Source organism: Antennarius striatus, chromosome 7, assembly GCF_040054535.1.
Source record: "Antennarius striatus isolate MH-2024 chromosome 7, ASM4005453v1, whole genome shotgun sequence".
NCBI classification, from domain to species: Eukaryota; Metazoa; Chordata; class Actinopteri; order Lophiiformes; family Antennariidae; genus Antennarius; species Antennarius striatus.
The window spans coordinates 19,603,044-19,619,610 of NC_090782.1; the positions used below are offsets into that span (position 1 = coordinate 19,603,044).

The following is a 16,567-nucleotide window of genomic DNA, read 5'->3' on the forward strand; positions in this document are numbered from 1 at the left end:
CATGATTCCCAAAGCACAAACGCAGTATTTATAACCTCCCTATCTCCTTACTGTGCCATTAAATTCTAAAGTTCTAAAGGCACGGCTGTATTTACTCCACAGCTGTGAAAGACCAGCACTGCAGAGAGATAATCATCTGTAAACAAACTCAGGATTTATGAGATTACCAGAGACAGAAGGTGTTTTAAATGCAGAACAAAATGTATAATCTGTTAATATTGTATAATCTGTCATCTGAGCTTAATTCACAGATATGGTATTTTGCCATTATATATGAAAATGAAAAGATTCAACAACAGAACAAATAAGAACCAAAGCAGTCAGACACTACAACATCACACGACTTAGTAGGTCAGAGCACCCTGAAAGTAGTACCTGACTGACAACTGCATAGATTAGAGCATATGGAGGAGACCACAGAGTAAGAACAAAGCTAGTGCATACGTAGATCAGAGCACTAGCTTTGATCTATGGTCTTACACTGGCCTACTCTCTCGTCTTTCTGCAACGGTTGCGAAGATATTTGGTGGACATACTAAAGGATGAACACAAGAACACTGACAATTACAATACATCACCGCTTTGAAGCGGGATGTAATAAATTGATAATACTACTTTGACGTTCTGTCATGTTTAAGTGCAAACATTTCTTAACCAATGGTCAAGACTTGTTTCTTCATATTTTTCTATAACTTTAAAGTAAAACTAATCCTTATTTTTTCTAATGGATACATATATGTATCAATTTTATCTTATAATGTGCAAAGCATTTGTTTTTTTTTCTATAATTTGTCATGTTTTGCTTTGTTTAGATGTGTACATTTGTTAACTTCAGTTGTTTTTTTATGTGCAGCTGTGTTCATTCAGAAAGACTTCAAGCCAATATTGGAAGATAAGACAAATTCAATTTTTCATTTTGGGGCTTACTGATGTGTCATAATAGTCAAATTATAGTATACATCAATAATATTCATGAATCAAACATCATAAATCAATAATCAATAATATTTTTTATTTGCTAAAGCACTGGGTGAACAGCCTTTTCATCATATTCACCAATTGTCTGGAAAGAACATAAAGCCACCTTAAATCTTGAATCACCTCCTCCTCTTAACACTTTCAAAAACCTTGTAATAACCTTTGAAAATTAACCTTGACATTAAAAAAAAAACGACTCTTAGCTGTCTTTATTCTGGTGTACTCTAGTGTGTATCTCAATGGAACTTTTTCCTGGTTAAATAAATGTTAAATAAAGAAAAATAAAACTATAATGAACACAGGGTGGCACGGTGGCGCAGTGGGTAGCGTTATCGCCTCACAACAAGGCCGGTCCGGGTTCAAGTCCCACTCTGTGCGGAGTTTGCATGCTCTCCCCGTGTCTGGGTGGGTTCTCTCCGAGTTCTCCAGCTTCCTCCCACTTCCAAAAGCATGCGCTTCAGGTTGATTGGCCGATGCAAAAATAGCCAGTAGGAGTGAGTGTGTGGCTCCGCGGTGTACTGGCGTTGTGCCTGGAGTGTCCCCCACCTCACGCCCTATGCCAGCTGAGATAGGCTCCAGCTCCCCGTGACCCGCTACGGCGGATGAAGCGGCAGAAAATGTATGTATGTATAATGAACACAAATTTGGTTCTTTAAGAGCTGCCTATTCAAGAATGGAGATACAGTAAAATCACATCCCTAATAATAACCTGCTTCATCTCACAGGATCTGTAAGGACTCATCACTTGTTTTATGAGGGAATTTATTATGACTGATTCCAAGAGGCGCCATAAATAAATCAAGAAACACAAACATAGTTGATGATAAATACAGATAACTGACAGACACAGTGATGAATGTGTTGGATATACACTAAGTGCCCTGATAATAAACGTACCTGCATGTATAATCAAGTGGTCATCAAAAGAGAGAGCAACACAGATGCCATAAAACAGTCAAACCACAAGTGAGTTGTACAGCTGTTTCCATGTGATAAATTTCACCTAAATATACTCCAGAAACTGTACAGAGACCCAAAAATGCATTGAATTCACAACATCTGCATTTAAAAGACCCGAAAATGAGACGAGTCGGTTTCTCCTCTCTGCTTGAAACTGTGCTGGCAGGGATATAATGGAGGGAGTTTGGCTGGATGCTGGTGGTGGTGGTGGGGGAACAGCGTGTGCCATTTTATCTACAGCGACGTAACATTTTTTTTGAAACAGTTACTTCCACACCACTTCCTTCATTATGCTGATCTGTGAAGTGGAACGTAACGGCGGCGGAGTTGAGAGGTCAGGGGCTCCCGCTGCCTAGATACATACAGTCTAATATTAGAACATTTCCTTGATTTGTTAGCATCATCTCTGCTGACTCCAGAGCACATGGCAACAGATCCACCAATAGGATTTCAGGAGATGACTAAGCCCCCTGCTCTGTATGGTAACAGTGGCATCCTTCTTTTATTTATTTATATAGGAGTTTTTCTTCCCACCGACTCATTCTCATGCTTCTGCCCCCCACCCCCCCTGCTCCGCTACACTCTGCTTGCAAACTGTGAAAAAGAGTAACGGTGTGAAGAACAGTGCTGCTCTTTTACTTTGCCTTTTCTTTGGATGCAGAAGCTCTAGTGACTCCATATTTTTTATTGATTTTTTCATACTTTTATACATTTTTATAGCATATATTGCACCCCACAAACGCTTTTAGTTATTTTAAAAAAAAAAGTATGACAGAAATTTGGATATGTCTTGGAGAAAAGCTTGATTTTTTTTTCTAGGGATACTCGAAGTGAAGGAGAGGAAATAAACAGAGGAACAGAGGAATGGCATCGCTGGGAAATATGACACACACAGGGGATGGACAACAACCAAATGGAGAGGATCTTAAAAAGATGGAGGACATGGGGGAGAGGCAGTACAGGATGTTTGGGGGTGGGGGGACATTGGATGGCGTGAGGACTGAGGCCTGTGGTTGGTTTGATCGGAGCCACGTGCACGTCCAGCCACGTCTTTTTGCCACTTCATGGCTGTCGATGAAACATTGGCTTCCCCTGCCTGTCCCTTCTGTCTCGTCCCAGGTAAGTGCACGACATCCTCCAGAGTTCCCTGATGATGCTTCGTTTTGTCAGGATGTTATCTGCCTCAGAAGTTACCATCTTGAAAGTTGTGTGCATGTTCAGTCTCCATATCTCTCCATCATTTTAAGCTTAGGTACAGGACGATGGAGAGCTTCAAGACGTTGGGGAGATATGACGTATATTGGTCTTGCCATTTTTGGGATGCAACACTGATCGATGACAGCCAATGGATAAATATTTGATAAAAACAAAAACATATTCTGAGGACATTTATGCCTGGCAAATGTAATACCATCAACATCGTCTGGTGGATTGACCGTTTCAATTGCATTACACTCTCGGCTGAGAGAAATAATATACTCGAAAGCAATGAGACAATTTTGCTTGTCTCCTGTATTTTCCTTTTCAATCCTATAACAATACTTAAGACAAGCACATAATTTACTTTGTTTTGATTTGTTTATCATTAAAACACAATCTTATGATTCTGTATCATATACTTTAAATTGCACAGTAAAATAGCAAAGTGTATCAATGATTAGGATGACATGAGAAAAAAATAGATAATAGCGTGCCATCCTGGGTGGATGGATACAGAATTTCATATAGGACTCAAAAAATCCCAAATCAGCGCATGAGATAAAGATCGCAGGACGCCGTTTGAAATTATGTTCATGTTGCATCATCTCAACTGGGACCGAACACAATGTACCGCAAGCATTGATCCGTAAAGACTCCATGGCTAGGTACCATTCCAAGTTTTTGATCATGGCGCCATTTCACTTCAATGTTTGGACTGCAGTGTTGCAGTAAGTTTTGACACCATCCTATGCTTTTGTTTATTAATACTTGATATGAGCATTTGTTCCATATATCAATTGGATTCTACAAAATCTGTCATTTAACAACTGTACTGAAATAGACGACTGTTGACATGCCGGCTGAGTTTAATGAGGTTACGGATTTTGCTGGTCACAGACTTAAGTTTTCTTTTCTCTAACGGAAATGAAGTGATGGTATTTGATCAGTTAAATTTGCAAAACAAAATTTTGATTATAAATAGCTATAAATTTGGATGATGCGTTTTGAAGAGTGGAAAATCATATCGACACTTATCCCTTCAACCTGATATATCGTAAACGGAATGGTTGGATTAGAAATTGTTGATTTAATCCAAAACCCTTAGAAAAGCAGGATTCAGCCACCATCTTAGTGAATTCTTTACCATGCAATTGTTTCATGACTGCAGAGTCACTACGGCAAAATGGATGACACAGACATTCTAAAAATTTTAATTTAGAATTAAAAAAAAAAAAGATCCTATGCCTGATTTGACATCACATGCAGAGTCAATTTCCAATAAGGTGCAACATGTGTGGCATAAAATTGAAAATAAGTAATATTGTGTTTCAGGTGTGTTTTTGGGAAGAAAAAAAATTCTCATGCAAGAATTTATTGTAGATCTTCATCACATTCAAGGATATTGAACATTGTTCATGGTGCAAATTAGGTCTCACTCTAAAACAACACAATTTCCATTTGTTTTATATACTGTACTCTTCTTCAATTCTTATCTTATTTGTGCAGCTCCAGTCTATCGTGAAGATATTTTATTACAAAATTACCAACTTTATACTTTCTGAGATCTGTGAAAACAATATTTAAACATGCTTACACATGTTTTGTGATGAATATTTGAATTCTATGTTTTTATTTATCATTGGGAATTGGAAACAGATGTTGGTGGATAAATCAATACAATATGAGTTTTTTCAGATCTACATATAGTTTTCTAGGTCCTGATTGACAGTATTGAGCATTTAAGTTTATCTAACTTTGATTAGATAATCCTTCTATGGTACTGAATGTGGAACTTTGTGACTGTTATGTTTTAGGTTTTCTGATATGAAATGCAGTGGGAATCATTGAAGACGAACTCAAACAGTGGTGTTGCAGTTTGTCACCCTCCCCCAGCTGTGGGAGCTCAGAGTAGCTCATAGGAATGAATCCCTTGAAGTGAATGACTGCAAGCCCAAACCTGCTTGACTATAAACATCATACATATATACAGTATATATACACATATATAAAAGTAAAAGTAGATGATCTACTGGCAATGTCACTGCTGTGCTCTGTGATGAGGTTAAAACGGAGGCAGAGGAATATGCTCTACCTCCACAACACAGGGCAGCCTTGAACTCCACACAACCTCACCCTCTCTAACTGAAATCATGACTGCAACTATAAGCTGATATGATGTAATCAACCCACCGTGTCTCCTATACCATCCTGCTGCTTCAGCACCTCAATAAAACTGCTAGTCTACTCAGTCTGTGATGTGAACATGGCAGAAGAGGGTTTCCAGCTCAGAGCCGGGGATGAGCTCCAAACAGCTGATTTCCTGACGTCATCACTAGCCTCCCTCCATCTCACGGATGAAGCTGCGGTCATCAAAGAGAGCACCAAGCATATGGAGGATAATCCTGAGCCCCGCTCTGTATTTCCTGTGATGGTGTCATCACTGCTTACTCAGTCACAGCAGCAGACAGTCATATCCATAGCAACTAGGCCTGATCCATCACCAGCAATTGAAGGTAAGGTAAAAGGTGATACAAAGAGCATTTTAAGCCTCAAACTCATATCATTTTATTAATCCTTAGAGTTGTAGTGCACTTGAACTATTAATAAATGAGAACAAAGTCAAGAAACATACTACATTAATTGTTTGCTTTGTTAAACAGTATACAGTAATCCTTTTTGTGTAGCAAAGCATTGAAAGTCCATATCATATCAAAACATTGCTGCATGGAAAGATAATTGACTGTTATCACACTGAGTGATGAACTAGAGAAGGGAAGTTAAATTGTCCATCCAGAATTCATAGTCAAAGCAACAGTCACAACAAGCTTGATCAGCATTTCTTGCAGTCTGTGTTACTGACGGAAAACCCTATGGCAAAAACAGGACACACAAAAAACCTGTTTGCTGCATCTAACTTGATTAAAACTCTTATTATGTTGATCTACTTAATAATCCTTCAGGTTATTCCTTTTTGAACGATTTATGCTCAGCGAGTAAATGTCGGACAACCAAAATCACTTCCCGCACGAAAAGGCTCACCTAAAAGCCTTTAATTTTCTCAAAACCCAACAGTGCGCCTTACCATCAGCGCGCCTTACATATGAAAAAAGTTTTAAAATAGGCCATTTATTGAAGAAGAGTTCTAAGATGAGTTCTCAGCTCTCACCTGTAACAACAACCGCCACTCTTTTGCCTATCTAGTCAGCATCCCCAGACAGAATACACAAGTCTAAGGCCCCGTCCACACGATAACGGATATTTTAAAAACGCAACTTTTTTGTTGCATTTACGGCTTCCGTCCACACGACAACGCAGATATCCGGAACGAAAACGCAACTTTTTAAAAACGCTGGCCGAGGTGGATTTATTTAAAAACGCTAGGTCTGCGTTGTCGTGTGGACGGTGTATCCGCGACTTTTTAAAAACGCTGACGTCTTGCCTGCGATGAAAACTGCTGTGACATCATATTTATGGGCCCGTGTGTTGCGATAACAAAACACGGAGTATTCCTATTGGATAAATTTTGACTCAATACTGCCACCACATGGTTTGGCACGCTTATAGCCGTCTTCGAAAACGCACTGGTGCGTTTACATGTGGACGAAGATTATTTTAAAAACGCTGTCGTGTGGACGCAAATCGTTTTCAATGCGTTTTTAGAAAGTTCCGTTTTTTAAAAAATCCGTCATCGTGTGGACGGGGCCTAAGCTGCCCCTCCACACACACAGTTATCTGCTGTTTCAGGTGTCAACCACATTTGCAAATCAATTGTAGCATGCCAGGCACTTTTGGCTAGCAGTGACTTGGCTCTTGAAATTTGAGAAAAGTTTGCAAAGTTGTGAATGAAATAGCTTTAGTGCAGCTCAATCTAGTGGATGTATAATGCAACCACAGCCACTACAGTAGTTTCTATTCTATGCGCCTTATAAGGCGGTGCACCCTATCCTGGTGAAAAGTTTTAGAATGGGCCATTCATTCACTGAAGGTGTGCTTTATAATCAGACGCACCTTATAATCCAGTGCACCTTATAATCCTGTGGACCTTTGTATGAAAAAAGTTTTAAAATAGGTCATTCATTGAAGGAGCACCTTATGGTCCAGTGCGCCTTTTAGTGCGGCAAGTACTGTAATCAATTTATTAATTCCCTTTGGTTTTTGCTGACTGAACATTTAACCTGAGGCTTGGGAACAACTTCACAAACTCTAAAAATCAGCAGCAGCTTGAGGTGCATGTTTCAGGAACTCTACTAAATAATAATCCTTAGATTCAAGATTAATTAGATGCAGCTATTTTTAAACTCTTGATACTTTTGACAAATGTTCATTGTTTGTGGAACTTCAGTTTGCACCATTTAAAATTTTCCAAGAGGATATGATGCACAACATGCACATATCTCTGTCGGCGCCAGCAATGTAATGTACTTCCAGACATGCTGAAGGAATGATGTGTTGCACATCAGTGACTAGTGATGTGCTTCTCATGACACATAAATCAGCACAATGGAGGACACAAAAAAAAAATTCACAGATGCTTTTCATAAATGCCAGAGGGATGGGTCGTCACCTTTGCCAATTTTCATTTTGACACATTAACACATACAACCAACACAAAAGAACATAGTGGTATATCACTGGGGTGATTAATAATAACATAAAGCATAACATAAAGCAAGTTGGAAACATTCAGGAGAAAAAGAATCACAATGGTCATCAACCTTTTTTTGTTAACCCAGATTTTCTGCTTCAGCTCATATAAATCTTAACGGGGTCACTGCTGCATTTCTTGGCTCTTCTTACACACAAAATGGACTGATCATATTTCCCTACTTTATTTAACATGAATTATTGTGACATTGGAAAGCTATGAAAAAAATGCCAAAATGCTAAAAATATCACAGGAAAACCAACACTATTGCGGCAAATATATTGTCAGATGAATGTTGAACTTAAATAAGTTAAAACATTTATTTACCAGTTAATATCTCACAAAGTACAAATCTTAAACATGATAGAACACATTCTAATATTTTACTCTCTAGGACTGTGTTGAGTTCTGATACTGTTTCGTAAAGAAACAGTGTCAGAATGAAACAGTATCAAATGGTTTTATTTTTATTAGCTAGATCAAAATTAATCTTATTGATGGAAGAGGTGTGTTAGTGAAATACCGAGAAGAAATTCTTTTAAGTACGCAAAACAAACATGGTAGCATACCAGAACTAAAGTCAGGAACATCCAAAGTGCTCTATAGCAGCTGTGAGTTCCTCATTCTTTAGCATATTGATGATATACTGGGTTAATCAGTTAAAAACAGTTAATTAATAAATGAATACCTGTTTTTAAATCTGAAACTCTCATCATACCATGTTACCATGGTGGTATAGCTGCAACAAAAAAACATCCACCTTCATGACATCACAAACTTTCAGCTGTAAATACCTTGCTTGCTCATTAATTTCACTTCACCCGCCTGGCATCCCACTGCAGACAGCTGTTGTTTATTAGGCGAGGCAAGGCGAGGCAGGGCAGGGCAAGGCAATGCAAGGCAAGGTCGAGCACTAAGCAGTATTTAGTCTGGCTGAGGGTGCCTGAATATTGAGGAGTGCCAGTTCTGGTATTTTAGGCAGTCACAGTGTCACCTGTCAGCAGACTAGTCTGGACAGGGTCTCCCACATAGCACAAGACTAAGCAACAAAACTATATCTCCCCCTGGAGCCCTTGTCAGAGGGCCAGGAGTGTGTCCTGAACAGAGCCACATACAGAGTGACCTCAGCTGACATCAAGGGGTAACACTGGGAAACTATTCACTTGATGTTGCAGAGTTCTCGGAGCCTGAGGTGGGTGAAAACGGCCACGGAGCTCGTGGGTCTCAAACCCTGACGGCATTACTCCAGGACCTTTCCTCCCCTGACGATCACGATGATGTGTTTGCTGCCCTAGGAACAGACACCACCACGGAAGGAGGTAACCTCAGCATATCATGACTGCTTGTTAGAAGAGCAACAGATCTGTTTTGGATTGCCTTATCACCTTTGTTCCAAAAAGAGGGGGGAAATGACTTACGGTCTTAATACTTACCACAAACAATAACAACTTCATCCACAACATCACCACTTTAACAGTTTTAGCCATTTTAGCCAACACTAGAAATTACCTGCTGATCCACAAGGAAATTTACAGTAGATTGTTGTTATTTATGTTTAATATATATTTGGATAGCTGCCATAAAAGTAGCATCTATTCTTTAAATCTATATAATGAAATGAAATGAGATAGAAAAATGGAGACTATCATGGTTACCATTAAAGGTAAAATACTTCAGAATAACTACAACCAGAGGCTATCATTGGAACAAAAATGAAAAAGTACAATTGGTACCCATAACAAAAACACATAAAACCCCCTTGAATATTTTTGCAGACCTCAAACTCTGTGTCTTTAACAGTCGTAACACTGTGTTTGTGGTTAGAACATCAAGCCAAGAACAACATAACCAAAGCAATGGCAGCATGTGAATCCAGCGATGATGACAACCATCTGTCTGATGTAGAGTGGTACTGGGGAAATATCTCGAGGTATGGAGTATTTACATACAGCAGGCTGTGAAATGACTTTGAATGTCTGGCATTTACTTGCTGAGCATTAATATCCTTTATGGTTGTCCAGGGAAGAGGTAAATGAGATGATGAGAAACACGCCTGATGGCACATTCCTGGTCCGAGATGCTTCCAGTAAGGTTAAGAGGGAATACACTCTGACACTAAGGTAACTGCATTTGAAGTCCATTGATAAGTCTATTGATAAACCTACTGTATATGCTATGCTTATACAGTAGGTGCTTATGTGTTCATCACACAAATAGATCAATCTATATTCAAATTTATCAAGTAAAACAGGGATTTCAAAGGGAACTGCTTATATTAATTGGATTTTGGTTTTCTTGACTACACAGTCAAATAAATGCAGTCAGAGGTCAGTACCATTGCCTCGAAGTCTAACTTTAGTTTAACTAAGTTTAAAATGTAACTTTATACATTTCCTGGTTTCTGTCCAGTTTGTTCAGGACAGGCTAGATTTCAGAGAGAAAGCTTTGTTGATGGGTGTTTGTTGGAGACTGTCTGCAATGTTACACCCTGTCAGAGGAGATGTTCCAGTCATGATCTTTCCAGTTGCCCGTCTCACATTTGTCTGAAGGAAGAGACATGCCAATGCTGTCTGCACTGTTCCTTACATACATGAGCTGGGACTCCAACCTTTTATTTTTGCTTTAACCGGTTTTGTTTTTAGTCAAGTTGAAACCCATATGCTATGTGCATGGATGTAAAACACTAAACTGGGCAGTAAAAGAGGTGTAAAACTGAAAAATTTTGGTCTCATCTTTCATTTTTGTAGAGGAGTCATTACTGGATTGTTCATATTCTGGCATCCAGGTAGTTATGTGGAAGTTGGGTGTTGACCAATCCCAATAAGAAACGCATGTCATATTTCCACATCTGAGGTTCATTCCGCATTGATCCAACATGTTTGGTGTTGGCCAGCTGCTACTGCCTGCATTGCTGTTAATGCACTGTATCTTGCATCAGCAACACTTGTGTTAAATGATCTGATCACACATCACAAATGTTAAAATTCCCACTTAAATTATTTAAAATAATAGAATCTAGAAAATATTACTCATTTCTATCATTTTGTATGTTTCAAAGAATGAATTAATCTGTATTTTTTTCTTTGTGGTAAAATTCCAGCTCATGTCATAGATATACTTTAAATCTTTGCAGAAAAGATGGCTACAACAGACTGATAAAAATCTTCCATCAAGGGGGGAAGTACGGCTTTTCTGAGCCGCTGGGGTTTTCTTCTATAGTGGACCTGATCCGGTATTACCAGAACAAGTCTCTAGCCCACTACAACTCCAAACTGGACACAAGGCTACTTTATCCCATATCTAAATACCAGCAGGTGGGTATTGGTGGCCTTGAGCATTACATGTGTGATGTTATCTTTAAATTACCTTTTCAACTATAGCCATTATATAGATTTATTATTATAGCAGGTCTACTTTAAAATCTGTTAATAGCTGTAACTAATAGCTGTAATGCCTTTGATTATATTTTTTAAATCAAAGTTTGGCATATGGAAATATAATGTTCCTTAAATATCATACTCCTGAACCTTCTGTCCTGTTAGTCTAAATCAATAAAGCTCTAAAAATGGACCTGGTCCTGATATGTTCTCGTCTCTACAGCAGCACGTTGTGATGGAAGTTGACATTGGTGCAATTGGAGATCAGCTGAGAATATTTCAGGATCAATACAAAGAAAAGAGCAAAGAGTATGACCGACTGTATGAGACGTTTAACCAAACCTCTCAGGTACAACAGCATTAACTAGATTATACTGGTTGCGAGTAATATCTTTGAGTTACTGTTTATATTTTCAATGTTCTACTGCAACAAAATCGTGACTGTAAAGGTAAAGCTTTGCCTCCTCTGTTCTCCAGGAACTGCAGAGCAAGCAGATAGCCATTGAGGCTTTCACAGAAATCATTCGAATCTTTGAAGAGGAGTGTGAAACTCAAGAACGCTACAGCAAAGAATACATTGATATGTTTCTCACATTAGACAGCAAGACAGAGACTGACAAGTAAGAATCCAAAATACCAATCAAACTCAACCAAACTTCATCTTTTCATGTGTTTAAGTAAAAAGACATGAAATTTGAAATTCTCTCTGTCTGACATGTTCCTTTATCATACTCTGAGACAAACGGTAGATTACACTTACATTACATTTAACGAAGGTTAATCTTCTCTTCCGCCTCCACCTCTTCCCAGAATTCAAAGCAATTCAGATGAGCTGCAGTCAAAGGTAGAAGAGATCTACAGCGGCAAGAAGAAGTTGGAGGAGGAGCTCAGGAGGAAGGCTCTGTCTAACATGGAGATTGACGAGAAAATGAACAGCCTGAAACCTGACCTCATGCAGCTGAGAACAATCCGAGATCAATACCTACTGTAAGTGTAGCCTGTTAGCGCCGTGGGTTTTGATGTTACGACTGTTGAATATATTGCACATTGAAAGGCTGTGATGCACCATAATAATGTTTCTATTATTGGTTTATTTTTCATGATAACAGATCTTTCACTGTATTTTTCATCCATTTTTCAGCTGGCTCACCCAACAAGGCATGCGACAGAGCCAGATCAATGACTGGCTGGGTATCAGAAATGAAGAAGAAGAGTGAGTATCCTCATTTCTCCTGTCATTTTGAAAAAATAAATAAAATAAAACATACTTAGAATAAAGAACATCTTTTGCTAACTTGCCCCTTGTCTCTAACCCTAACCCTAACCCAGCCCATACACCCTTGCGGATGATAGCCACCAGGAAGAGAGGAGCTGGTATGTTGGTGGTATGAGACGGAAGGAGGCAGAGGAGCTGCTGAGGGGGAGGAGGGATGGGACCTTCCTCATCAGAGACAGTCAGACTCAGAGAGGCTCTTTTGCCTGTTCTGTTGTGTGAGTTAGATCTTTTAGTCTTTTAACATTAAGGAACTGCATAACAGTGTTTTTTATACTGTGCTTGTTGCATGCTAGCGATACACAGATCTTTGAAAACCGCATTAACATTCTCCTCAAAGAAAAAGGAAGTTACACAAACCCTTTAGCCATGCGTCATTTAGAGGTCCTGACCTTGCACTGGAGGGTCTAAACAAATTACTGATATAACATTTTGTTGAAAATGCTGACTGTTCATACATCTTCTTCTCGTGTAGTGTGGATGGGGATGTGAAGCACTGTGTGATCTACAGGACAGCCACCGGCTTTGGCTTTGCCGAGCCCTACAACCTGCACTCCTCCCTGAGAGAGCTGGTGCTCCACTACCGACACACATCCCTGATCCAACACAACCAGCAGCTGAATGTAACCCTGGCCTGGCCCGCCCTGAACCACCAGCCCAGCTGAGACACACCAGCGCAACTGCCTGATGGCACTTTCCCAAAAAAATCATCACTGTATAAGCACTAAGGAGGCACCAACATGGACACTGTAACCAGGCTCTGACATGGAGAGGGTTTGTGATGTCATCATACGAGAGAAAAAAAAATCATTCACTGGTAAGACGTCACAACAAACAAATAAAAAACACACGATTGAGCAGTAACTTAAATTGTTTTACCAAGCTGTTTCTTACGCAGCGTTTCCATGGTAGTTTTAAGGGTGTTAAGGTCATGGTCAACTTCGTCAGTTAGTGACATATGTAGCTCCTAGAACAAGTCATATGAACTTTTCTAATATTCTTGTTAAATATTTTATTATCATAGTCATTAAAAATGTAAAATAATCTCCATCTGCACAGTGTAAAAACACCATATGGATTAAATAGTTATCAATCATCCCTTTCCACACGGAATGCAAAGTTTTCCGGCAGTTTTGAGGTACTGAAAGAGGGACCTTTCAGTACAATATCTCAGAGACAATATCTCATTTGTCAGTGGTGGAGAGAAATTGATCTTATTGAATAATTTAGACAGAATGAGTTTCAGATTTTTTAGACCTAAGCCGAGAGGAAACTTTTAAACATCAAAATAGGTAGTATTTTCTCAAACCCCCTCTAAAAACCCCAGCAACTGAAAAAAACTTCTGGTGTCCCTGGTACAAGTTTCTGCAAAGGTCTCTAAGCCAAAAAAACAATTTCTCCATCCCACCACAGTTACAGTATGACTATAATCCATATAAGCAGCCGTGTTTTGGTGCTTCCAGGAAACTGAGCTCAGGATGAGACTGCATTACCCAGCACATGGGCACTATGGGTAATGTAGAAAATGTGGCAACACAGATGCACTTTACCCAAAAGAAGACAACTAGAACACACACAGACACTGCACTATAGGTATATTGCAGTAGGACGTCTTACTGACAATGCTGATGTTGTCCCTTTTCCCATTATTTCAGAAACTCGATGGTAAATGTCCTGCCTTCATCCTGCACATTTTGCAAGGACATTATAAATGATAGGCAATTTAAAATCATGAATTCTACCTCTGGGGCGTGTGTTTGTGTGTACGTACTAGCATCATCATCATCATCATAGGATTTTTAGAATTAGTACGATGGCAAATTTTATTTTTTCTTTGTAAGAAAAGACAATCACAGTAAATTTAGCAGAATCAATGTGTTGCGTTGAGCTCATTTGTTAAACTATAGAAATGATTCATGAGCAGGTATTGTGATGCGGCAGTCACATCACAGTTTAATGCTGACAGCCCCTATGTGTGCTGTGTGTACGTACAAATTTAGGAATATAAACCCAAGAAAAGCACATTATTTACATACCTGCAGTATTTCAATCTAATTCTGTGGTGTGATTTTGAATTCTGATTGAAAAGTGCCCTTAAGTGTTCATATTCTTGCCATCATTGTGTTCCTCTCAGTGCAAATGTTTTGTACCATGCATGTGTGTGACGTAGGTTGTAAACAACAAGGATACAATAGCACAATATCACAAGAATACAATAGCACAAGTACACCAGAGCACGTTTAATAGAAAATTAACCAACAAAATTATTGACTGACTATGTTCCTTCCCTGGCAGGTTGCACAAACTGAAAATATGACACACATATTTCAACGTACAGGTAGTCCTCAATATACGAACATAACTGGTTCCAAGAGGAGGTTTGTGAGTCATTATTTATATATATGGTTAATTTTTTCTCCTTATAATTTAATCCTTGAGGAGGAGAAGGATAAGATACTTAAGGAACTCTCAACCAGTTTTTAAGTGCATCCAACAACAGTCAACTCATCAAATAAATTTTACCTATCTATCTCTTTATTTAACTATGTATTTATTTCTTTATTTAGCTGGATCACACCATCTGGTTTGGGTTGTGACTGACAGCAAGGCTCAATATCCAGGGTACTTATCTTTAATCAGCAATGTTTTTCTGTATTACATGGATCCACTACTTTAGCACGTAGCATGTAGCTTACCTTTAAAGTACAGGAAGAGGAGGAGTTTTGGTCAGAGTCTGAGTTGTCATCACCACTACCTTAAATAGCCGCTGCTTTATCGTTCATGATAAACAGTAAAGGATCCAAAGTTCAAAGCCTGACGCTCTGAGATGCTCACACAGACAACAACAAACAAGAAGAGGGGAGAAACGAGTATTATAGATGTATGAAAGCAGCGGTGCTGCCCCCCGCGGAGGTTGTGGCAGAAAGGGGAACTGCAGGACAATAGTCGGATATGGTGGAAAGCGTTTTTTCCTATCTCTGACTGTTTTTAGTCGACTGTTCGTAAGTTAAGGACTACCTGTATACCATAAAGTTTGGAGTAAAGCACAGCTAGATTAATCTAAAGAATTTATCTTGGACTTGGGAAAAACATTTTATAGACCAAGTAATTAATTTGATAATTTGATCTTGAAATAATTTCGAAAGTAATTATCAAACTGTCCAATAACAACAAATCTTATCCCATTACCTAATAGCTTTTAGGATATGATTCCATCTATAGTGGGCCAAAGAAGTACATTATGAAGTACATTATATTGATAAAAACACCACTCTTTTTAAAATAAAAAATAATTATATTAAATAAAGTCAGACTTATCCAGATTAATCCAGCCCTGACTGGGATAGAGGCTCCATTGACAGCGTACTCTGTGAAAAGAATTTGTTGGAACTTCTGAGTTACAGGAAATCATGAAAACTAGTTTAAACAGTAATGAATGAATTAGCAGTCACTTTGGGTTGGTCAAGAACTCTGAGCATTTAAAAATAATTATCTTTTTTTGTTTGTTGCACTGTTCATTCATTATTCCTCTTTCATGGGTCACCTAAAACAAATACTGTCTTACTGGATGTGAGTAAAACGTGCTTGATGCTTGTTGCATACATACACTTGAAGTAATCAATTTATTGCCATGGAGCAAACTGGAAAAAAATTGATATTGCATGTCACTGTTGTGTAATGGATTGCCTCAGTATTATATGAACTATATTACTTGGTGTTTATCAGGTTCGGTACAACAGTTCACCACCAGCAAGAAAATAGATTTTACTCTTTTTTTGATTTTGGTTTAACGCTTCTGTGAAACTCTGAAGATAATTATTTTTCTTCATCTCTGTTGGTGCTAAGCACTCATAATGCACCTCTTTGAGATCAGCTCTCAGTCATAAAGTGTGAGTGGTACTGTGATGTCTGTATAAAGCTAATAGAAAAGCCTTCATGTAGGGTGTGGTCTGTTGTGCTCGTAAACAGCATAATCCCAGATATGATGTTGCACAATTGTCCGTCAGCTGTTCATACCATTTTTGTATGACCCAGTGTTTGTGAACCAGCGGTAGTACAACTGTGTGTATGTGTTTAAATTTAAAACCTGTTAAGAAGACACAATCAAACTTTACTTCTTAATGATCTTATGGC

The 16,567-nt window shown here is 38.7% G+C and overlaps 1 long non-coding RNA gene and 1 pseudogene across 1 annotated transcript in view; one reads left to right on the top strand and one right to left on the bottom strand.

Annotated features, from left to right (window-relative positions):
• Nucleotides 1–15,571, bottom strand: part of LOC137598567 (uncharacterized) — a 33,460-nt gene extending 17,889 nt beyond the window's left edge. The window contains exon 1 of the long non-coding RNA XR_011036702.1: nt 15,130–15,571. This is a non-coding gene — a long non-coding RNA (uncharacterized lncRNA). The remainder of the gene's footprint in view (nt 1–15,129) is intronic.
• On the top strand, nt 5,402–13,161 carry LOC137598731 (phosphatidylinositol 3-kinase regulatory subunit gamma-like; annotated as a pseudogene).
• Nucleotides 15,572–16,567: the final 996 nt, after the last annotated feature.